Genomic DNA, 26572 nt, shown 5'->3' on the forward strand with positions numbered 1-26572 from the left:
TACGTGACGTTGCAAACGCGCCTCATAGAGCAAGGCTAGCATTTGTCCTTAGAAAAGTTACATTTTTGGAATAAGCTTTGAAATAACCGATCGTTTCGCATGATAAGACCCTTATTCATCGTCTGATATCGTTTAAAGACATTTGAAGCTGCATCTGAAACAGTTATTAACTGTCTTTTGGACCTTGAACCATCCGGTTCCCATTGAAGTCCATTATATGGAGAAAAATCCTGGAATGTTTTCATCAAAAACCTAAATTTCTTTTCGACTGAGGAAAGAAAGACATGGACATCTTGGATGACATGGGGGTGAGTAAATTATCAGCAAAAGTTTTTTCAAAAGTGAACTAATCCTTTAAATAGTTGCCAAGTTGCCCTTTAAAGACAGGTATGTTGGCTCAGGATTGGATTTGAACTGCACATAGATATGTCTCCAGGAACAAAATTGGACACCCCTGCCCTATATAGTCATGTTTGACCATAGTCATGTTTTTGTCTCAAGCATGACACGTTCTAAAAACCCAGCTGAGATGAAAGTGCACTAGCTAGCATGTGAGCTGCAGTGTTGCACAAAGTTTGCTTTGAGGAAATTTGATCGAATTGGTCAAGGCTAACCCACACACACACACACACATGCGGGTAGATCCAGCTAATACATATTAACCTGAGCCGGCGGTCAGAGCGGCAAGTAAACATGTTGTAATTCTGATTAAACAGGGCATTCAGGGTCATGAACACCGCTGAGAGACGACTGGGCTCTAATCGCAACAGAACATTTTTTGATATTAATATTTCAAAAACTGCACTGTAAAACACACACACACGGTATGACTCCTCCGGCATAATCAGACTGTAACGTTTGAGGAATTCTTTATGAGAAAAAAAACACCATCTTTTTAGAAACATACTTGCTACACAATTTTATTTTTATTTTGAACCGTGGCGCTCTGTTTCTGGACGATACGGTTTTGGCGTTTGGAAATTCAGCTCATTCCTCAAGCTCTGTGAGACAAGACAAGAGGTCACAGTCCATTCGCGGCCAAAAAAAACAGCCCTGAGCACTCTGGAGTCTAATCAACAACTTCCACCCAGCCATCACACTTCCAAACTCCCGGCAGTAAAACAGGCACAAAGAAACTTTGGGTAGGAAAGAGAAGAAAACGGTTGAAGAGACAGACAGGCTTGCAAACAAAAGCTTCAGGTGAGAGAGCACAACAAAAAGCAGACAGACCATTAAAGAGAGCGAAGCTGGTGATTTGAGGTTTCAGGAAGGCAGTAGCGGGGGAGAGAGGAGCCATTAACATTAAGAGCTCATTTTACCTTTAGCAAACACTTTGCCCGAGCACGACCCTGATGTAACATCCAAACGGATGGCTGCAATTAACCAAGGCCACTTACGTTCTGAATTAAGGCATCATCTAACCTACAGCGGCCTATCGATTAAACGGCACGACAATGCCTGCCTTTCTGAAGCACCCCGGGTTGCAATAACACAAGAACTTTGAGCATCACTGATTGCGTCGACCATTTCTTTGTCTGTTGCTTCTACTAAATTAGCCTGTGAAACTTGAGGGAGATGAACTTGATAACAGAGGAGTTGTAAGATAATTAAACAACGCAGTGCAGGGATTAACATTGCACAAAGTAATTGTGGTGCATGTAATTATCCATTACTTCGAAAAGCAAAGCAGTGTGTAATGACGCATCATGAATATTTTTATGACTATGCCTGTTTTATCATCCAATCAGACAAAAGTTTTGTGGGTCATGGTAAAAAAAAAAAGTGTTTACGATAAAGAATAAAAATAAGTATCTCAATTTAGTAAAAGTGGCAATTTATAACTTTTAAATGATAAACTATTTTCAAGAAATGTTAATAAAAATGTCAAGTGGTGTAACCAAGAAAGAAAAAAAGTTGAATTTACATGTTAGTGTACAGTACACATCTTCATTTAGAAGCATATTGAGCCCAAAAATACAAATTTTGTCATCACTCACTCACCCTTGTGTCATTCTAAAACTATACGAATTTTGGTTAACACTTTATTTTAGTGTCCTTGTTACATGTTTCATGTAGTTACTATAGTAATTACTAAAAAAAAGTCCAAATTATCTGATATTTTACTGAGTCATCATGAGCTCAGTCTATAATGATGTAATTTCCTTTTTATGTTTTTTCCCTTCGGTTGCACCACATGACCTTGATTTAGCGGAGAAAGTATTCTAAATATTAATAATAAGAATTTTAAAAGAACATCATTATAAAATCTGAAAAGTTGTTTTACCCTCACGCTTTTTTATTTTATACCACCAAAAATAAAATTGCAAATTGAATTTTAATTAGGAAATGTAAAAAAAAAATGGTCATGAGCAGTAGTGATCTAAATACGGGTGTTTGCAAAAGGCGCGAGCCAATAAAGAATCTGGATTCACACTATAACACTTTCTAAGTGTTCTGGAGAGTATTTGATAGGCCTGGTATTTGTCATTACATGAGACTGAGCATTCCAGAAGCACAAAAATCACCCTGGGGTCTCAGGGGTGGAACATCTACACATACACACACACCCCACTGCTCAGTGAGCGAGCACATAGTCTAGGGTTATGCACATACAAGGGCACTGGGGATGGCTCCAGGCTGCAGGAACTGAGGAATGTGGGTAAAATTCAGGGGGGATGGGTCAACTGCAGCTAACTGGAGCAATAGTGTGTCAGCGAAAGAGGAAAATAGAGAGGGAGAGATACGAACAGGCGAAGTAGGAATAAAATGCACAATAAGAAGGGAATCTGGTGAAACAGAAACTGGCTGCAGTTCATGCAGGGGTCCTTGAGAAAAACAACTATTCGCTGTGATCGGAAACTTAAAGGTGGTGTGAAATGTTCAGGCTACTTGTTTATTAGTAATTCAGGAAATGTTTATTAGCAGTTTATTCAGTAAAAGACGAAGCTCTTGAAGCACTTGCTGCAGGGAAAAACTTCATTGCAGGGATTGATATTGCTTTATTAAGGACCAATGCCGATACTGATGATTATGTTTCCAATGAACAAGCGAAGAACTTTTCTGTTGTTGCTTTCTGACAAGATTGGGGTCAGTAAGATTGTCTTTTTAATAGACTATACTTATTAATCAATGCATGTTTATGTATATAATTTATTATTAATCATTTTAATGACATTTCAGTCCTAAAAAACCCTGAAAACTGCTTTCAAGTTCAGTGACCCAAAAAAACTGAGCTTGTAACAGAAGAAAGAACATCATTTTAAATAAGATGATGCTTTTAAGTAATTATGAAATTAAAATAAAATAGATTTTGTGACTTTTCATACATTATCTATCTATACACACACACACACAAAAACTGGGCTTGCAGTATGACATTATCCATTGCTAAATTATGGCTCATCATAGACTAGCTAACCACAAAGCTAGCTAATGCCACTATCATCAGTCGGTTCTGTTGTGACAATAAAATAATTTTAGTTAAAAGTCATAAATAACTACAAATAACTAATGTTAGGGAAATCTGTTAATGTTTTGTTGCACGTTTCTGAAAAAAAAAAATATCGTCCGATATATCGGAATATCGGATTTTAAAACCAACAAATATTTGTATCGGTATCGGCCTTCAAAATCCTTTAACGGTCGGTCTCTAGTCTGCCTGATGTGTAAAACAACCATCCCATGTTTAGGGGCCTGAAAATGTAAATTGTCCCAACGATAACAGACCGGCGTGCAGCTAATCAATTAAGAACGTTGCCCATGTTTACTGCAGCAATGGCGCATACTTCACATCCAGTGTTCAGTTGTTCTGAAGGTATGTAAAAAAAAAAAAAAAAAAAGTTTACACTTCTGGTCTTCGGGGTCAATATGGGAAATGTGAAAAAAACAAAATATATTTTCTTCATATGTCAAAAAATCCGGCATAAATCTGAAATTTTTAACGCAGAAATAAAGGCCTAGTACTAGAGCATAAATGCAATGTATCATAAAAAAAATAACATTTCATATGCAAGCTAATGGTTTAGTTGAGGAATTGTGTGGTATATGGATATAAAAGTCTCCAAAAACACAGCATTAATGAATAGATGAGACGTAAACTAAAAAAATGATATATTTTTTGTATGATTAAAAATGTATATTTTTTGTTTTGTCAATTCCTCAATCAATTGTTGGAGTCGTATAGACCCGAAGCCCAGAAGTGTAAACAGGAAACGAAGACCATTTGAAGGTTAAATGGACGTTTTTTCAGTCCTTCTGCAGGTCCAACGCAACACTCTCGGATGATTTTCCAAATGCCAGTAACTAGCAATGAAGTGCATTTTAAGGGTTAAAAATGTGTCTTCTCACACACAAATTGTTAATATGCATGCAAAGCCCTGGTGAAGTGTCTGGGAAAACATGGCCCTCTACCCTGCCATTGCCAAACAGTCCCGCACTGTGAAAGCTAGCGCACCACTAATGCCTTCCAAAACGAGGAGAAATCACAGACCTCCTACACTCAACTCTGAAACAAAGCTCAAAAACCTCCTAATTTCCTGCACTTCACCCACATCATGCACCGTTCACTCAGTAGCACATCCTCTCCGTCGGCCAGACACTCTCAAAGACTGTCCGTCTATCGCTTCCATCATCATCCAATTCCACGCAGGGAAATAGTGGGATGTGATTTGGGCGCTTAACTTCATTACGCCTCAGTCTGGGGCCCGTAGATTATGACTAATTAATCAGCTTACAGTGGCTTAAACACCACTACACAGAAAGGATGAGCCTTATCTGTCAACACGCTAAAAAGATTTCACTCCCGTAATCTTTTCTTCCCTTAACGCGCATGACACAAATTCCTCCTCTCCGCATCCTTTGTTGCACAAAGATTAGCTTGACACACGCAACACAACCAGCTGGAATGGACGCCGCAACTTGGCTGAACGCTCGTGCCTCCGAGGCGGAGATGTGAGCCGTATTGTGTGCCGGAGGTTCTCTTGTATGCTATGATATGCTGTGTTAAGGAAGAAAGAGAACAAGGAATCAAGCCGCTTGGCTGAGAGACTAGTAGGGACCAAAGAAATCGGGGTTTTTTTTCTCATGTTTCCCATTTGAATTGGTCTGGATTCCATTTTATCATTTAATCTAATCTAATAAAGCTATTAAATTTAACAAAGAAGACACATTTATCCACCAAATTCCATTTTATGCTTCACCAATTTCCTCTGGAAAAAAAAAAAATATGTTTTTAAAAAAGCTGTATTATTATTACTTTGAAAAGCATATTCTATGATATTAATAGATTTCAAGTTGTTGTTCACCCAAAAATGTACTCGGCCTCGTGTCATTCCAAACCCGCAAGTCTTTTGTTCGTCTTCAAAACACCAATTAAAACCTTTTTTTGAAATGTTAGAGATTTCTGTCTCTCCATTGACGCAACTACCACTTTAAAAACTCAACTTTGAAGTCAATGCAAAGACTTTTTACTCTATTTTGTTCTATTTGTTCACTGAATATAGGTTTGAGCTCTTAAACTCTCAAAAAGCATTGATATGATGATAGTTTTATCAAATTTAATAATGAAATGCTGGTGAAGTGACTCAGCATTTCACAGCAATACCATTTGTATGACTGGATTCCACAAATACGTCTGTGTTTTCTGCATTGCGGAAATCGCCCTGGAGTACGTGAGCCGCACAGCCATTTCAGTACTGAATGAAGTTAACGTATCAAAGACGTCACGGAGCACTAATGGCAACGCTAGACTGAGGTGGTATTTACACACAACAACAGGTGAATTCAAAAGACCCAAGGCAGAGTAGGTCTGTAATTAGAGCAATTAAATGGGAGGCAGTAAAAGGTGCACCTTGCGACAGCAGAGGCGGGAAATCACGGGGCGTCTCTTGCACCAGTTGTCGTGGTTTAACCCAGACTCATAATCATGGCGTTTTTGTGCCTCGGCTGATGTTCACTGACAGTGCTTCGTCATCGGTTTGGAGTCAGTTTGCAGCGCCAGGCGAGATTCCTCGCTCTGAGGCGGGGCAAGGCGAGGCGAGGCATGCAGAGACCCCCCCAAATGCAAAACCCATAGTGTTTCACAGTTGGACGATAACTGTTGACATCACCCAGCCCTGCTGAAACCAGGAGTAGCTGCTTCCTGTAAACCGGTCTGTCCGGTTCATCCACAAAAAATTTGAAAGACTTCCTATACTCAGTATTATCTCTGTTTTTCCATATTTAATCTGATGGGGAGCCAAAGTGTGTGAGCTAAAAATGTTGTCAAGTCAAAGCCATAAGAGTCCCCACAATAAAGAAAAGGAAAAACGTTAAAATGGTTAGTTTTTAAAAATGTTATATACTGTATTTTGGGTTTAAATAGGGTTTTTAAAGACAATTTCACATTTTTACAAAATGTAAATGGCTCATAAAATGTCATGTGGTGAAAACATTTAGGCTATATACAAAATACACAAAAAAACATGTTTGTAATTTTTACAGAAAAACTGTAAAAAAAAATGTAGTTTATTGTGTAATTATTAGTCACTGTGTGAAAAATTGGGTTTCTTCTCATTTTTTTTGTAATCAGTAATGTATATTAGGTTTTTTTCGTACATTTTCTGTTATTTAGCTCATGTTTATTGCATTATTTTAGTGTCGTGTGCCATCATGTTTTGTTTTTGTGTGTATGACTGCACCATATTCCATATTGACCACACCACATGACTTCAGAAGACAAATATTTCTCAAATATTAATAATTATTATTAACGTTGCAGCTTTCAGTGGTCAAAAAACACCCAAGAGGATGTCTGCCTTAGAGGCAGGCCGATATTATCGGCCGATGTTAGGCATTTTCCAAACTATCGGTATCGGCAGTTATAATGGCCGATAAATGAATTTCAAAAATAAAATAAAAATGATCCAGCCAGAGTCGGGCAGAGAGAACCAGTTATCCACAAGTGAGATCATCAGTGAAGTGTGTCACGAGACATACATTGCTTGAATAACAATTAAAAGAACATCTCCATCAGTTCTCTTAACTCAATGACAAAATTTGTGACTATCATGTCCAGTTTTCCTGCAGTTAAATAAGCCGAGAGTGAAGCGCAAATAGCTAGTAATAATTACATTACGTTGTTACAGTGTAGTTGACTGACTGTCCTTTTAACTTTTGACAATGTGACTGAAGTATTTCTTTAATAACGCGTGACAGTTATAGCAATGAGACGTATCATCTCTCCTTGGCCTGTTATATTGAAAATGTATGTTTTACAATTTGCAGTATGACGTTATCCATTGCTAAATAATGGCTCATCATAGACTAGCTAACCACAAAGCTAGCTAATGCCACTATCATCAGTCCGTTCTATTGTGTGACAATAAAATAATTTTAGTTAAAAGTCATAAATAACTAATGTTAGGGAAATCTGTTAGTTTTGTTGCACGTTTCTGAAAAAAAAAAATCGGAATATCGGATTTTAAAACCAACAAATATTTGTATCGGTATCGGCCTTCAAAATCCTTTATCGGTCGGTCTCTAGTCTGCCTGACGTGTAAAACAACCATCCCATGTTTAGGGGCCTGAAAATGTAAATTGTCCCTACGATAACAGACTGGCGTGCAGCTAATCAATTAAGAACGTTGCGCATGTTTACTGCAGCAATGGCGCCGCGAACTTTGCATACTTCACATCCAATGTTTAGTTGATACTGATAAGCACACATTGTCACAGTTTAAAGCACGATGGCTTTCTTCTTCAAATAGGGGGTTTGTCTGATCAAAGACTTTGTTTCCAAGTGGACCGTTTAAGAACGCGACATGTCTCCCGGAAATCCTGTAATTCAAATAATAAGATCACAACTTAGAAGTGTTTCCCATTTTGTGTGTATCAGACGTCCTAGAGCACACCTGAGGATGAAACGAACACCACCCTGACATGTTCACTCATTGACATGTTCGTTCATTCATTCAAACAGGTTACCTCTGAGTCATTTGTCTGAATCATTCAAACAGCTCACTCACAGAGTGAATCATTTGGAGAGGTTTGTGAACAACTCTACTGAACGCATTGTTATGTATTTTTTGAATAAATTAGCTAAAAAAAAGTAGCTTCATTTCATTGACTCCCTCAACAAAATCCCAAGACACCAGATACTGAGCAAACAAGTGTTTGAGATGATGGACGAGTAGGAATAGATTGAGGAAGGGAGGGGAGAAGAGAAAGCAAACAGGATCTGTAATAATTTGCAAGTATTCATGCATCAGGGCTTATGCCAATTTGTCAGATCACTGGATGGACGCTGAGCACATTTCATCAACCTTGCCCTATGCCAACGAAAACGCCAAGCAAGACCGCCAGACTCGCACAGTCCGCCAGGCCTTTAGTCAACCTGTTCAAAAAACACAGCACTGACGACACGAGAACCAAACAGAAGGAGAGAGAGAACATCAGATAAGAGGGGATTTATCCTACCCTGCAACAGTAATTTACCAAACCGATTCTCCAGAAGCCCATCAGTCCAGATCTGTGCGAGATTAGACAGTGCCAGGCTTTCACACGGCCAATCGACGGGCCGTCTCTCTCTCCGCTGACTTTAGGCTACCTCTTATATTCAAACTCGAAAAAAACAAAACAATGAGATTAAACCGAACACCATTATTCTCGCGTTTCCCTCCAGGAAAGCACCAGACTGTTGAGTGTGTGATCTGAAGATCTGCTGTTTGTAATCGCTTGCGCTCGCACCTCTTCCTCTTTTGATCCCGTTTACATTCGTTGCTTTGTTTGGTTTCCTTGTTCCACCCTGCAGGTAGTCAAGTACCCATAATGCCCGTCAAAACCGTCTCCACAAACCTCTCTGCGCGCAGGATTTCTGTCTCGCTGCATACATGAGATTACCTCTCTTTTTTCCCCCCAGTCAATGTCAAATTGTTCCTGAGGCAGAGAGTCGCTCATTGACAAACAGATCTGGACATGTCGTTTCTAACAAAACAAAAAAAAGACCAGAAACCAGGCCTTTGGATATATTCCCCAATAAGTGACACTAGATTTTGACACTTTTTGAAGTAAATGTGAGTGGCGCTTGCACACGCAGCTCAGTGTGCATGTGTTATGTGATCGCTAAATACATTTAAAATATGTAATTTTACAGGTTTTTAATGATTAAAGTCGCAATGTAACAAGTACCAACAGATCCATATTTTAATTAGAGGTCGACCGATATGGTTTTTTTCACGCCGATGCCGATACCGATCTTTTGAAATCCGGGTCGGCCGATGGCCGTTTAATGCTGCCGATTTATTTTGGCCAATATTTGCTTGGTTTTTAACCTCTATTTGAAAGATAAAATGTAAAAGAAATGATAATTACTTAACATAAGCAAACTTTCTCAACAAAAACATTTTTATCCTCTCAAAAAATGTCCTAAAACATGTATTTTTGGTTTGTTTTGGTTGTTGACGGACAAAGACAAATGGACATAACCTAATTATCGCAAAAAAGGAGAAAATGATTTAATTTTTTATATATAAGATTTATTATATTTTATTTAATTTAACTTCTAACTATAACGTATTTCTGCTGCTCACTCGGCTGGAAAATGACTCTAGCGGCAGCGTGCGTCAAACACGTGCTCCACGACAACACTAGGCTGCCCACAGATGCGCCTGCCTAATAATCGGCTTGATATACTTGGATATTGGCTGATGCCGATTATGTTAAAAAAATGCCAAAAATCGCCCGATTAATCGGCCGACCGATTAATCGGCCGACCGATTAATCGGTCTACCTCTAGTTTTAATGTACATCTGAGTAAACAGATTATTGAAGAAAAGGGGGTTCTATTCACTGGCTGTTGATTGGATGGAGGAAAATCTAAATAAGTAGAGATAAATAAGAAAGAGGCAGAGATTAAGAGATTAATCAGACTCTCAATACGTTAGTGATTCCGTCTGAATCAAACAGTTCAATCACAACGTATTCAGATTCTATGATATATTTTGTAGAGATTTTTAATTTATTCATTTTAATTTATGTTGATGCATGGCATTGATGTTATTTCCTCAACTACTTAGTGCTGTTTCTAATGCCTTAGAGAGATGTTTCTCCTCCCAATCTCCACAATATTGCTTTAAATTACAGCATTCTGTGCAGACTTCAGATGGGTCCGATACGATTTGTGGTCTAGGCTGACTCACGCCTATGATCTGCTCTGTGATATCGTGTCTCGCTACAGCGATTTGCGTGAAACTAACGTGAAACCAGACTTCATTCGCCCCAATGAAAAGCATATTTACACTCTCTAAATCATCCCCTATCCCCTATACAGTGCGCGATGTGCCAATTCACTACACTAATCCACTGGTTGAACTGGTGCTACCACCTTTCTCAGTTGGTCGCACCAGCATTTGATTTGGTCGCACCTTTTTTTTTTTTTTTTGCTACATGCCATGGGATTAATCAATGCATGCTGACGAATAGAGGTTTTAATGGACCAAAGCTAGCGAAGGCTTTTCATGGATTTTGGACAGTAATTTGTAAGAAAAAAAAATCTGTAATTTTAAGCATTTTACATTTGAATTATATATGATTTATCTATCTATCTATCTATCTATCTATCTATCTGCATCATCTTTCTATTTTTTAAAAAGCATTAAACCTTCAAATGCATGCATTACATTTTAAAAGATTAGAGATTTGTAATAAGCTAATACAGATTTTTCGTTTATATCATAGTTTATAGTTGTAACAAAATCAGAAATCTCACACTCCTTAGTACCTTCTGCATTTTATAATAATATAAACTGCACGTGTCAATTCTCCCAAGGACCCCTCACTCACTGAGGGCCAGATCAGGGTTCCTCTCACCCCTGACCCTATGGAGAGAGACAGAGAGGGGTCTTGGACTAGCTAGGGTAGATTTGCACGAAGCCTGCTCCATGGGACACTGCAGGAAATGCGAGATTACAGTGTGTTTTTGCTCTCTCTCTGAAACTTCCTCGTTTATTTGGCTTAAATGCAGGCTGGTTACAAACGTAATGAGGAGAAATGCATGTTGACAACATGTCTCAGAGTGTTCATATCGTGACTCATCCAATCTGGATTGGTTATGTCAACAGAAAAAGCAGGCGTCCCTCTTCTGCAGTGCCCTCGTATTTCAGTTCTCATATCAAACATGCGGCGTAGAAAAACAACAAGAGCAGGGCAGTACCGGACCAACAGCATTCCTCCGCTAATGCACTTTAACCTGACATGGTACCTGCATTTCTCTGAAATTCAGCATGGTGTTCCATCAAAACCACAAACAATCATTCTTCGTTTTTAGATAGCGCTTCTTGACAACAGCATATAACCAAACTAGCCGTATTTTGAGTTCTTGGCTTAATGAGCGTCAAAGATTAGAGTATCAATGATTAGAAATCTAACTTAACACTCATTCATATGATTCATATCGGTTAAAAAAAGTTTAAATTAGATGACTATTAACGGCATGTGGTGTAACCGCCAGTTAAAAATAATACAGCTAAAACCATTAAATATCGTTTTCATTATTTGTGAAATAAAACTGGAATAAAAATAGATCATGAAATAAAATAACGGCTTGGCAACTAACAAATAAAATAAGTTAAATTACTTTTCTAGAACTGAAATAAATATAAATTAAAGCTAAATAAAAGCTTAGTAACCACCAAATAAAGTAATAACATTGTCTTTACCCTTTGAAAACAAGTGTATCATTATTTTCAAATTATTATTTTTTATATATATTTTGCAAATATACAATAATTAAATATATTTATTCATAAATATCATTAAGCTTCTAAGGAGTTGCACCACATGACATTTTGCCTTGCCTTGCCATAAAAATACTGTTTAAAATATTTTAAGAGACTTATTGCCATACACCTTACATGTTTTTTTTATGGTATTTTCCTAATTTCTATACCTTTGTTCCTATTTAGGTTTAAGTTGTTGTTTTTTTCCATTATATGAGGACAGTTGTATCATTCTGACATTTTTTTAGCTCATGCCCCTCCAAAAATAAATGTTAAATTACAAAAAGTAATCATAGAAAATGTGTATTCAAATCAATGTATATTTCGATTAAACATAAGATCAGGATGTCAAATCATTAACCTTCATATTGGATTTCGCTAAAACAGGATCTTGCCAAAGGGCAATTATTTGGTTTATAGACACCCATTTCCCCCCTGAACCGTTTTTAATTTTGCTCGCACTTCAGTTGATTCTCAAGATAAAGATCAATCCCTACAAGCCAACATAAAACAAGGCCCTAAAAATTGATTCAAGATACGTATAGATTTACAAAAGGTGCAATAACTCTCTCGTCACATGTCTTAAAGTTAATAACTATTATTACAGTGGGAGTGATGTTGAGAGTGCTCCTGACATTTGAAGTAATTGTTCTTCGAGCTCTAGTAGTCCCTGAAGCAAAGGTCGTGACGTTCCTGTGCGTCGCCTTGGATCCTGACAAGCCATCTGCTTGACACAGAGGCCGACTACGATCGTTTTTAAATGCTATAGGTGGAGCAAGAGATAAAAGTATCAGGGACGGATCCCTAAAGAGGCAACAAATCAACCTTTTGCTGTGCAAAAGCATCTAACATATCAGAAAACTATGCTGTGTGATGATACGACAGCTCTGGAGGGCTCCATTTCTAGCCAGATTGCACAGATTACATATGCAAGTAGAACTAAATAAACACAAATCTATTTCCTCTTTTGAGAAGCCATATGGAAGTGCTGAAATAAAGTGAAGGCCCTTTTCCGCCAGCCTGAGAAGCACTTGACTCATATGAATCTCACCCATCTTCCCAGCCATGGTATGCTTGCCATGCTTGTTATATAGCTCCTTTCCCGCTTGCCGGCGAGAGCACGGGCATCATTAGCTAAGTGTGACCAAGATGACAAGCCGTTGCAGGGGCGCTCAATAACACCAGGCGCAGCACCTTTAAGCATCGCAGCACTTACTCATGAGCGAGCGGCCGGCACAGTTGCCAGATAAGAGAAGAGCTGGCCAGTAAAATAAGGTCCCAGATGGTTCTCTTATCGCATGATGCAAGGAGATGTGTTTGTCATAACGCAGCAAGACACGCCTCAAATAGGAATGTCCAATGATAGAGACCAAAACTCTTTGCCATACTATATCGTCATGCAATTTGACTAGTGTTGATATATATATATATATATATATATATATATATATATATATATATATAGGCACTTTAAGCACTTAAAAAAATTGCATTTCAGATTTGGAATGGCATGAAAGCAAGTACATAATGAGAGAGAAATGTTGTTTTTGGGTGAACTATTCCTTTATTGCTCAGGGTTCCAGACCGTGACCAAATTGGTCGCATATGAGAGTAATCGCTCGACTGAGGAAAAGAAAATTATTATAAAATGCAGATGGTTATAATATAACACTCTAAAGAATTATAATACTCTAATCTTTTAAAAATGTAATGCATGCATTTGAATGTTTAATGATTTTTAAAAGATAGAAAGATGATATAGATAGATAGATAGATAGATAGATAGATAGATAGATAGATAGATAGATAGATAGATAGATAGATAGATAGATAGATAGATAGATAGATAGATAGATAGATAGATAGATAGATAGATAGATAGATAGATAGATAGATAGATAGATAGAAAGAAAGCAGTAGATTATGATTCAAATGTAAATAAATAGATTGTATATAATTCAAATGAAAAATGCTTAAAATTACAGATTAAAATTACTGTCCAAAATCAATGAAAGTCCTGAAAATTGGCAATGATAATTCATATATACAGGTATTTATGCTGCAACCCAGAAAGCCTTTGTTAGCTTTGGTCCATTAAAACCACTATTCATCATCAGCATGCCTTGATTAATCCCATGGCATGTAGCAAAAGAAAAAAAGGATGGTGCGACCAAATCAAATGCTGGTGCGACCAACTGAGAAAGTTGGTAGCACCAGTTCAACCACTGGAAAATTAGTCTGGAGCCCTGATTGCACCATATCTGAAGCCAGTATTGTAACAAATTAACCAATTAACTTAAATTTCTTAAAAGTCTTTATTGATTTGTGAGGAATATAATAGTTAGTTCTACACAGTAAAAGATAGATATTTTCATAATTAAATATGTTAGTTAATGAAGGGCTGACTAATATAATGTTATTGGTAACTTGCGTTTGCAACAGTTGTGTCTGCCGTTTCTCTTTCCAGCCCTTATTCCATTCAAACACCGTCAGCCTGCTAGGTCATTTCAAGACGCCCAATTGCTTCACTCCACCCTTGAGGTGACTGAATTCGCTCAGTAAGTGCTGGGCAGTGTTAAAGGCCACTGCAGTGGTAACGAAGTTTCAGCAAGCAGACAGCCTCATCTAACAGCTTCTGACAAGGTGCTGGCCTTCCGGCACCCTGGGCGCCCGCCGATGTTTAAGCACTGACGTAAAGAGGTGGGAAGAGGGGAGTGAGATTAGAGGGCCAGACCAAGAACTCATGATAGCATCATGCCTTCACTCGTTCACACATTTTGGCATTTTTAAAGCCCCTTCTCTCATGACTGCTCATCTTCCAGGGATTAAACCTGCTATATCTAATTACACATTACACTGCAACGGCTCTCTCCCTCCATTTCTGCCTGGCAGGTGGAAACGCAAGACATAATTGAAGATATAAAAGAGTTTCCAAAAGGTAAATGTAATGTAATTTCTTTTTATCTGATGAAGTCATAATCAAGCAAGGTTCACTTGCGAGCACCTGCTGTGCTTTTTGGAGCACTATTCATGAGGATCGATGAAGTACTAGACGAAAAAACGGTTTGAAAATCTAGTTTTCTTAGAAGTTCTTAGTATTAAAGGGTTAGTTCACCAAAAAATGAAAATTAAGTCATTAATTACTCACCCCCATGCTGTACCAACCCTGTAAGACCTTCGTTGGTCTTCGGAACACAAATTAAGATATTTTTGATTAAATTTGAGAGCTGTATAACTACCACATTGGCTCCTAAAGGACTGCCTCTTGACGGCCCAGAAAGTCAATGAAGAAAATGTTTAAATATCCCAAGTGACTACCGTGGCTCAACTATATGGTTATCAAGCGACGCGAATACTTTTTGTGCGAAAAAACAAACAAAAATAACGAGTTTATTCGACTATTTCTTTTCTTCCTTGTAGGCCAGAACGAGACTTCCTTAGATTTCCACGACGCATGCGCGAGATTTGCGATCAGCTCACACCCGCTTACACTACTTCAGATCGCAATTCTCGCGCATGCGTCGTGGAAATCTAAGGAAGTCTCGTTCTGGCCTACAAGGAAGAAAAGAAATAGTCGAATAAACTTGTTATTTTTGTTTGTTTTTTCGCACAAAAAGTATTCGCGTCGCTTAATAAACATATAGTTGAGCCACGGTAGTCACTTGGGATATTTAAACATTTTCTTCATTGACTTTCTGGGCCGTCAAGAGGCAGTCCTTTAGGAGCCAATGTGGTAGTTATACAGCTCTCAAATTTAATCAAAAATATCTTCATTTGTGTTCCGAAGACAAACGAAGGTCTTACGGGGTTGGTACAGCATGGGGGTGAGTAATTAATGACTTAATTTTCATTTTTGGGTGAACTAACCCTTTAATATTGGTTGTTTTAGAGAGAATCCAATAACATTTTCCTTACACCTGAAATACAATTGTAAATGTACTCTACTAAATATGTGTGTGTGTGTTTGTGTTTTACAGTAAGAACAGTTTTATTCAAAAGTTTAGGGTTAAAGGCCGCACACAACGCAACGAATATCAGTGCACGTTATTCGCCAACGTTTTCAACCCGTTTTTTTGTGTTCACACCCAAGCGATTTATGCTGACGATGAGCCGAGTGAACATGCTAATTCATTCCCTGACATTAGATGGCGCCCATTTGCTCTGCAATACCACTCCATAACAGTTCTCTTTTATTAAGATGTTTGTAGTCGCACTAACGTTTGTCACATAGTTGTTTATGTTTGAACACCAGCGAGACCAGCAGCTCTACATTCATCTTGCCTTGCATCTTCCTCGTCTTATTTCTTCCTGGCTGTGTAGACGGCGACGCTACTTGGCGTAGATCTTCTTCGTTACGTATGTGTGCTCGGCAAGACCGTGTTTGAGCGCCCCCAAGTTGTGTTTTACTGTAACTTCAGAAGCTCCAAACACGTCAGCAAATCGCCAATCTCATTGGTCAGATAGGTTTTGACGCGGTGCGTCAAACTAAAAAAAAACGAACCGAGGTGTTTTTTTTAATGACGCTTTTACACATGGCGTTTTCCGTGTCAGTGTGCACACGCACAATGGCAACCTTTGTTTAGTCATGAGGCGTTAAACGTTGGCGAACATTGCGAAATACGAAATTCGTCCCGGTGTGAACAGGCCTATAGTACTTTTTTTGTTGTTTATGAAGGATATCTTTTACTGCATTTATTTGATCAAAAATTCAGTAAATACTGTAAAATTGTAAGATTACAATAATGTAAATTACTGCAAACTACGTTTGGTACTTTGGTAAAGGCGTTCTTCAAGATTATATTCTTTTGTTGACCCCGTTAAATCTTAAGAATATCGTAATCAGTTGTATTACAATGACTTCGATTCTATGAAATATAATAAAGGCTATTAATAATTACATGGTCATCATAGGTCTATTTAAGTCCCACATAATAAGTCATTGTATGAATATATTAAAGCCAAATGAAGCACACGTTTTTAATTTTGATGATCCGTTGACCGGTAGCAAATTGTAGCCGACGGAATCCTGGTATGTAATAATGTTCATCCCCCACAGAGAGGCCTGACATCCAGCTAAGCCCTTTCATACGGCTTTCTTCTAACCCTCTCCTTGTTTTTTTCAATTACCCCCTACCATGGGCATCTCTGGTGGACATCCTGCAGGAAACAGAGCGCCGCTGAAGGAAAGCGGGGAATCCCAACAATCGCACTGTAGCGACAAAAACTGCTAGGGCAACTCCAGAGGAAACGGAGGCTGAAAAATGATCAAACAATGGAGGAGAGGTCTTCTTTTGGAAATCATATGCCGAGCTGTTTTCTTCATACCAACAGCAAACACTAGAGACACTAAAACATGCCATAAAGCAAAATATGAAGCGAGTGGGAGGAGGCTGTGGCGGCGATCCACTCGTATTTCTCTGCCTCGGTGTGAAGGAAAACTACCAAACGCTCACATACCCGAAGCCTAGAAATACAGACGCAAGGAGAAATAGCTTCAGTTTGGCGGGAGTCTGCCATGTCTGTGGGAGGTGAAATTCCTGAATGATACAGAAAGTTCTTCCTGTGGGCCTTCTTTGGTCGGTTTCTGTCCATCTCTCTCGTTTCCCAGATGCTCTCATCTGCAGGTAAAAAGCTGAGTCACTGAGAGCTGCACTCAAGGCCACAGGAGTGGCTGGAGACCGCAGAGAGACCGATTATTGACAGAATGTACAATGCTGATCTGCACGAGCCAATGCAGTTTCTGGGAACAGGCACTGGGGAAAGGGTTGGGAGGCTCCTTTATGAATGTATAATGCTACTAGACAATTTCCTGAGAGCTTCTGTACATTTGCAGCACACTCTTGATGCCTACGTGAGGGAATTAAAGCAGAACTGCGGATAGCAAGGCAAAGCTCAAACAATAACGATTTTGTAATAATAGTTCGATGACCCGGGGTCAGCGCGAAAGACGCTCGGGACAGTTTACGGAATTGTAACGCTCACGATTGGGCAATTGCTGCATCGTTATGAAAATTTACATTTGCACTTGTTTTTAAATCTTGCAAATTTACAAATTCAAGTAATTTTAAACCATTCAAGTGCATGAAGATGCAAAAGATAACTTAATTTGGTACTCGCGCACTGTCTGACACAGTTTTCGCTTTGCACACACAGAAACCCATATCTCAAAAATTTAGTTCTCTTTCACATCTTCTTGCACTCAAATGGACAAATACAGACAAAATCATGTTAATTATATTCCCTCATGAACAGTCGGTTATGTAAACAGTTGAGTGTCAGTGACAGTGTATTGGATCTGTGCATTTGCTCTTAAAGTGACAGCAGCCTAATAAACCTGCCACTGACTCATTAATGATTAATGGTTTTCATTATGATTAATCTATATGGCTGTGCAGTGTTATTTTATATTTAATTACATTTCTGTACCTGAATACTATTGTTAGACTTGAAAAACAAAGCCCTGTAAATTTTATTTGTGTATTTATTCTATTGATTTATTTATTTATTTGTTTTATTTGAGCTGTAACCATTCAGCTCAATTGATCAGCGCTTGCTTGTAATTTCACTTGTTTTAATAATGTTTTAAACTTTATATTAAGCTTAAGCTAGTAGTTTTTGGTGTGATACTATGAACTGTGAAATTTCATAACCTGATTTCAAATTGCTACTTCATAATCTTATTTATTATAATACAAAGTTGCATGGGTGAAAAACAACAAAACCTATTTTAATCGATTTATTTATTACTTTTTATTGGCGGGGCCAGTTAAAAGTTTGGCCTGGCAAGTAAATATTTGAACCATTTGAAAATCCTTAATGTTCAGCCCTGCAAAGGTCATGCCAAAAACATTCAGGAACTCCATCGCCATGGACACTATTCTTTAAAACAGAGCGACAGGCCATTGTTGCAAAGTCTTATAGCGGGCGATTCAAAACTCTCTGACAATAGATAGTTGCCCATTGTAGAAGTGAGGGTCCCCACCCCCTCAAAACCCACGAGAATGTGTTCATTTTGCAAATGGAGCTTCCAATGTGAGTCAGTTTCTTATCACTTCCAGCACATCTAGACACAACTGGGGTTTTCTGGGTAAAAAAAACAACAAAACTCCCTAGTTTTTGCCCACTATCAAATGCATCATGTTGTGAAAAATAACAAAGGGGGGGAGTGTTCGGAGAAGATTCTCATGAAAATTCAGATACTCATTAGAAAATGCCAGTTTCCTTTCCTTGTAATCCAGCCTCAAACAAGGCAGCAATTCAGAGCAGAAGTGTTGTAATCTAGAGAATGCATGCTAAACCAGCTATAATTAGCTCTTTACTTTATCAAACACAACCCAATTCTCAACTCAATTCATGCTCACTTTCCCCCCACATCAAACAAAGAACTACTCAAAAACATTTCATTATTGCAGAGCCCAGCAAATCGCCTCAAAACAACGACGGTCTACGACGTTAAAATGACTTAAGTCATTCTAGGAAACATAATACTGTGGAAGCTAAGACTGTGTCACAGTGCCACAGTTAGTCAATGCTTGTAGCGACCACATTTAAGCCATCCGCTTGTTTTTCCATACAAACACAAAGACTCTGCTGCAGACTAAATAAAGCACAGATTCCTCTGTAAGACAGCAGATGACTGAACCAAATACCGGTTACGATAAACAATTTAAGAATGTAAAGAAACACAAGGACATCAACGGTATTATGACTACATTTTTACATTACAAAGCGCCACTTGACCATGCAAAACTTACCACCACCAAGCTAGGGTGTTGCAGTATAGGCTGGTAAACGTAACCAAGAATATTCAGCCAAAAAAGCAAACAAAATGTAATTTTCTGTTTTGACGACCTAAATAGTTTGAGGGCCTAAATCATTGACCGAATTGACCGTGTCAGTGTCTACAAAAAACTAAATTGAGAAGGTACAACCAGTATAAATGTCAGCTGTGTGGACGCACTTCAACGTAACCAAAAATAATTGTACCTATACAGAACATTTTGCTGTTGTTTAAGAAATTTACTACGACTGGTTTATCACTTCAACAACCTGAACATCATACTGTATTCAATTACCCAAGGATTTAAATTTAATTACCGAAGTGTTATTCTTGGTTTTCAGAAAAATACGTTATTTTGGTGCATCACTATCACCAAGGTGTTGCTATTTGATTACAAAGGCCTTCAGAATCATTGTTAACTTCAAATTCAAGGACCTTTGAAGGACCTTTCAATTTGATCAACATACTGTAGATCAAATACATTATAAAATATTCCAAATATCTTGAAACTTTCATTTTCCAGGCATCACGTTTCATTGGTTCACTTTCAGCCCATATTTGCAATGGTGTGTCTGTGAAACGTCTAGATACCAATACCATCGTAGTCGTTTTGTGCATGCGTGAACGTCATGGCAACATATAACAAAGTACCTCACGCGGGAAACACTTAACGTAACGCGTAAATGTGAGTAACTGACGTAAATCAAGCAAGCTAATATTCAAGTGTCCCGAAGTATTGGCGAAATAACACATTAGTGGACCGGAGGGATTTTTTTCCAGAAAAGTATTCAAGCACTTTCAAGGACCTGCATCTGTTTTCAAAAACTTTCCAGGGCATTGAATTTTGTTTTTCAGATTCACAAACTTTTAATGATTTCAAGGATCCGTGGGAACCCTGGTTAGCGTATTGCTATGCTGTTATTGGGATATTTTGGGCAGCGTTGGACTAGAAAATTAGCTAAGCTAATTTTTTAAGCTAAAAATTAGTTTGTCAAAGCTATCTTAATTATTAAAATAGGGGTTCTAATAAAAACCTGCATCCTTTCAAAACTAATGATGCAACTGATGCAACTGCGCTGAAGGCACAGCGAAAGGGCTTAGATGGATCACAGGCAACTCTGTTTGTGCAAATCACACTTATATTAGCAAAGGTGGAAAGTGTTTAGAGGTGCTTGTCCAGCAAATGTCCCAACTAATACTAATGTCAAATACAAATGTCTAAATATCAGGCCAAAATAGCACATTAAGTGTATGGTCTCAGAACTGGTCTGCATACATGGTGACTGGATCACATCAACTGAAATATATTTTTGAGATAACGTGAACAGGGCTGAGGAATGAGAGATTAAACTCTCATAAGCCCACTACGTTTATCTAGCGTTTCCATCGGTCGGCTCAAAATGTTTGTGAATTTCGGGGAAAGCAAAGCCGCTCCCACAACAGATTGCAATCACAGCATCTCTCCGAGTTCTGTCTACCTGTTCAACATTACGGAGACAAGACATGACAGCAAATTGTCATGTTTTTCTGCACTGAGTGAATTCCTAAGCAGTCACATTGAAAACTCATTTACACAGCCTCATGTTGTTTCAAATATTTCTGTGTGGTGCTGAAAAGCAGCTATCTAGCAGAATGTTCAAGCTCTTTCCCATAAATAAAAGCATGTAGTCATACAAGTTTGGCAAAGAGGCATGAGGGTGAGAAAATGATGACAGATGAGTCATTTTTGGGTAACACTCCTTTAAAAACACTCACTTGTGGAACCATCCACAACCTCAAGTATTAACCTTCACTCAGAGCACATGCTAGTGGAGAAACATGGCAGTTGTGCTTGAAGCCAAAAGAGTTAGATTACATTGAACCCTCCTATATTTCAGCTGAGGGGCTCGGAGGGGACACAGGGTCTGCGTTCAGAAATTAAAGTACACAGGAAGGAATGCATGATTCACTCACTTGAACAATTTAGAGTCTCTATAGTTCAAAATTTGTAACAGGAAGGCAGTAAAACAGGTATGTATTATGTAACTTTAACCATTTACAGTACCACTGTTGCTGGGATAAGGCAAATTATGATTAGGCAAATTATCAGAATGTCTCATTCACTTACTATTTGAACAAATCATTTGGCACTTAGGGACAGATTTAGTACTCACAGCTTGCTCCAGTGCAAACCCTCTATTAGTGTTAAAAAAAAAACTACTCAGGATTTACTAAAGACACACAAAGTTAAAAAATTAGCGCTGAAAAGTCGTGGACAGTTATTTTAGCGGATGATCATATGCATATGCATTTGTAGTAGATGCATTTCAGATGCAAAATTAATGTGAAGAGAGTTTTTAAATGAATCACACAAGGTGATTTACTAAGGTCGTGTTGACACGAGAACTCTCGCGGGTGAAAACGTAAAAATATTTTATCGGATGTACCTTTCGTTTAGACGGCGATGGTGTTTTTGGGGCTTAAAAATGCGAAAAAGTGAAACCACCCTCCAGAGTGGAAATTTTAAAAACGCTCCACCGCCGCGTTCCCGTCTAAAGGGTAAAAAAAGCAAAAGTCTACTTGACAGTGAAGGTTGTACGCAGGCACGCGGACTTGGTGTTATTGTGTGGTAGTGCTCCACATTGCCACCTAGCCACCTGGAGTGCACACTACATTGAATCACACACTTTTGCGTCACCATATGCATGCGGATTTCCCACCCAAAACGCTCGTCTAAACGGAGAATAAAAAGTGATAACGCAACGCCACTTTTCTTCAGAATCATTTCCGTGTAAACATAGCCTAAGGTTTGCGCTAGTCAATTTACTGGTATCTGTGCCAAAAAGCACGCCTTAAACCAGATGCTAATTTGCGCTGCTCTGGGTAGATTGTGATGGTCATTACGGAAATGTGTAGAACTTTCCACTGCCACTTTTTTGGAATTGCGCTCTCACGCTTATTTGCCCCGTTAAATAAATCTGGTTCTTAAAGGGATATTTCACCCAAAGATAGATAGGCCTATTCCGTCATTTACTCACTTTTAAGTCATTCTAAACCTGTTATGACTGACTTTCTTCAGCAAAACACAAAAAGTTGCTATTTTATAGAGCGCTGGGTTCCAAAACATTTTTTTTATCCAAACTATTTTATGAGGTATACCATTTTAATTCAGAAACGCAGACTGATCTCATGAAATGGCGTATGTATGACACGCCAATTCGTATTTCCATTTTTGGCGTGCCATCAACACGCATAACCGATTTTGAGCGAAATTATGAACGCCGTTGACTTAACGTTACATTACTGTATATATAAATCTATGACGTACCCCAATCCCGCCCCTAAACCTACCCGTCACTGAGGTTAATACCATTTATGAGTCTTTCCCTACCATCCTAGAAAAAAAAATATCGCTCCCCATCTACATTTTGCTTCGTTTCGCTCTGACATTTAATGGCGTGTACATACACGCGGAATCACTCAGACATTTAACTTAGACATACACGCGGATAGCTCAAAATGCGTATAGATAACATGCCTACTTGACTTGAAAGTGCCGTGTATGTTTACGCAAAAGTCATTAAGGCCATGTTGGGAAAAGCATGGTTTTTAGAAAAAAAATGACTGTCCAGTGTCCACCCTTGAACCTGTTAGCGAGGCACAAACAGATCACACAAATTATCCACTAATTTGACAAAATAGACCTGCCATTAGCGTACTAAAATATATTCATTTGTGTTCCAAAGAAGAAAGTAAGTCATACAGGTCTGAGAGGACACGAGCGCGAGTAAATGATGACAGATTTTTAATTTTATGTGAACTGTCCCTTTAAAACATCTTAAAGTGTCGAATAATAAGTGAAATAAGCCTTTCTGCTAATACTCCAATGGGAAACGGCCCCAGGGTTTGACTGAACAGACATTCCAACCCTTATCGTTCATTCCTGATTTGATGAACTTTCATCTGCATGACTTTATCTGAGGAACACCGACACATTTTTACTCAATCAAGCATCGTCAACAAATTCCTCACCGTCTGACTTGCGCACTCGCTGATATACTTGTGCATCGTCCGTGCTACATCATGTCTTCCCTGAAGAAATAACAATCCGATTCAACTGGTATTACATTGTCAAGGGGGCTTAAAAATGATGCCCCTGAATGCAAGAAGGCAACACACATCACTAAAGGGTTTCCAGCTAGGAGCCACAGATTAATCTATTACACATGTGACAGTTGAGCAGTAAAACAAATATAAACCATCATCACACACACAAACATCAATCTGGAATATTTCAAATAATGTGGACTGTGCCAGATAAAGTCTAGGCGGGAGGAATTTACTCAAGTTAGATAAAGAGCAATCTTAAAATAAGTTAATCATGAGTACTGACAGTTCGTCGGTAGATCAGCCAGGCCAATTTATTAAAAAAAAAACTGTATGAAATCGGTTACAACATAACTGATTAAAAGAAGTGTATGTTATACAATTGAATTGAATGATAGCAGCATTATTTCAGACAATACCAACTCAAAATCACTCAAATAAATACTTTAAATATTAAATTTGACTGGTCTGCTATAGCAGTAGATTTTGAACCATTAATGCCTAACAATTTGCGAGTTCCTATGACAAAACACAAACATCTGTGGTCTTAAACTCTAGGGGTCTGACAGGGTTATATCTCACTCAGTTTGCTGTAACTTCAGCAGATATATAAGATAAATGAATTTAACAGATTCACACTGTTATGTAAACTTCAGTACATGTATTTACTGAACTACCGTGCAATAGGTCAGGGTCGGACCTCTACCAGTTCCCCGGCCTGGTCAATACCAGCTGTTTTTGGAACATCACCAACTAGAAGCTTATTCAACCGAACTCAAATATTCCTAAACAAACTGTATATTTCACAAAATGACATTTAGGACCAGCACTTGAATGAAAATGAGAGAACCTATACTTCATTATGATGTCAAAAAAGTGCATATTTTAATTAAGCATTTTTATAAAATGGGTTCGTATAATGCAATCATGTGCATTATTTAATACAAATATATTCCATTTCATATTCAAGTAGTTGTATTTTACTCATTAATTCTACTTCCTTAACAATAAAACCAGACTGAATTTATGGAATTATATTTTTGTGTGCATGTGAGGAATTAAATAATTTATTAACGTATGTTGGATATTCCAAACTAGCCTAAATTTTGGCTTAATCCATTTATTCATGCTAATGTTTATATGATTTTATTTTACATAATCTATATGACCAAACTCTGTTATTAGAAAAACCAAAACCAAACATCATTGATAGCCTTTCACCCATTTCCATCTGGATTTACATAAAACCCAGCAAAGATTATGATGTTATTAGCGTTATCATAACCCGGATCCGTCGTAATAAAAGATGTAAAACATAAAGACATACGCCACATACTGTCTTGACAGCTGTATCTGAGCACTGATATGTGAACATGTTCAAATGAAAAGATGTAATAAACTCACACAATATCACTGTTTTAGTTCAGAAACATCTATATCTAGCCCTCTAGTTTCCTCTATACACATTAAAATAGTTTTTATAGCCGCAAATCAGTTGGCTTACAGGATCCCTTGGAATTAGGAAATCTAGATGAAGGAAAAGAAAAGGACTGGCGCATACATACCACAGCATGCCTCCCTCTCTCTTCTCTTTCACTCCTTTATCTGCAGCAGCAGTAACCGGCTCAGAAATTCATCAAGATGAGGAATAACAATAAAAATAGTCCAGCAGTAGTCCCATAAACATCGGCGTTTCCCTTCTTCAGCCGTCCGATGGCGGCACAATCTCTTCGTTCAATGACTGATCGTATTCTGAAAGTTTTCAACAATCTGATTTGCGTTTCTCTTCCCAAATGCAGCACAAAAGACAAGAAAAGGCATCGGGGAAAACCATCAGATCACCGTTTCTTGTTGGAAAGGTTGGGGGCGTTGAAAGAGAGAGAGGGAGTTTGAGAGAGGGGAAAAACAGCTTTGTATCGTTGTGTCTTCCCTTGGGTTCACCACGTTGTTTTTGAGCACTTATAATTTCCTTTGTTGTGTCCAAAACATCTCGAGTTGTCCATGTTTATCACACCTTTCAGCCGTCAACGCGCGGTTTGTGGAGAACAGCGCAGGTCTCCAGCGGAAAAAAGGACTTCTCGCAGCATAAAGGCGAAATTCAGTGATGGTGCGTGTGTGAATGTGTGTGTTAATGTGTTTTTTCAGCTTCCCAATAATGGCGGCCCTTCTCCCGTTCTCGGTCTCTCCTCCCTCCTCTGTAGTCTCGCGCATGGACACAATTACCGAACGCGCGCGCGCGCGCGCTCGCACACACTATGATAACGCGCAACACACGTAACCTGGGTATTTGTCCAGTGCAATTATGAATGGTGTAATTATTGCTTTTTTCTTTTTATACAAATAATATTCTAGTCAGTGACAAATTCTCTCGCTATATAAAAGAGTAGCCTACGTCAGTTGAGAGTTGTCAAAAGGGGCTCAATCTAAGCAAATATACCTACAACTTTTAATCAAATGTCTAAATGTGGTTTGTTTGGTTATATGTTGGTTTATAAAAAATTAAATAAAAGATAATTAAATAAAAGATTAAAACTTGACTTAAATTCCACTGTTGTAGCCTATACAATAAGACTATGTTGCCAGGATAAGTGTATTTTTTTTTATAAAAGTCGAGGTTATTATTCTCGATTTAAACATCAAATAAAACTTTTAAAACTTTTCTTAATTGAAATAATGCATAAATAAATACTAGAAATACTAGATGAACAACATAGTTTAAAAAAAGTTAAAACACTGCAATTGAAATTAAGAATAAAAATAAGTTAAATAAAAACTGAAACTGAACTAAACCTTAAAACCTGAAAATAATTAAACTGAAAAGAAATAATTTTTTTAAAAGACAACAAAATCTAATAAACATATTTTGTAAAAACTGTAGCCTACATAAATAATGCTGAAATAACATTGTTTGTCACATGTGTTTTTACTCTCTAAATAGTCATTATTATTATCA

At 38.1% G+C, this 26572-nt stretch overlaps 1 protein-coding gene across 1 annotated transcript in view; it reads right to left on the minus strand.

The window, feature by feature from the left end:
* The window catches only part of arhgap35a (Rho GTPase activating protein 35a), an 85578-nt gene extending 59755 nt beyond the window's left edge, over positions 1-25823 (minus strand). Inside the window, exon 1 of the mRNA XM_039670843.2 lies at positions 25185-25823. The gene's annotated coding sequence lies outside the window, so the exon portion shown is untranslated. The remainder of the gene's footprint in view (positions 1-25184) is intronic.
* Between the last annotated feature and the right edge of the window lie 749 nt (positions 25824-26572).

This window comes from Pimephales promelas, chromosome 16, assembly GCF_988280905.1.
Source record: "Pimephales promelas chromosome 16, fPimPro1.hap1.1, whole genome shotgun sequence".
In the NCBI taxonomy this organism is placed as follows: Eukaryota; Metazoa; Chordata; class Actinopteri; order Cypriniformes; family Leuciscidae; genus Pimephales; species Pimephales promelas.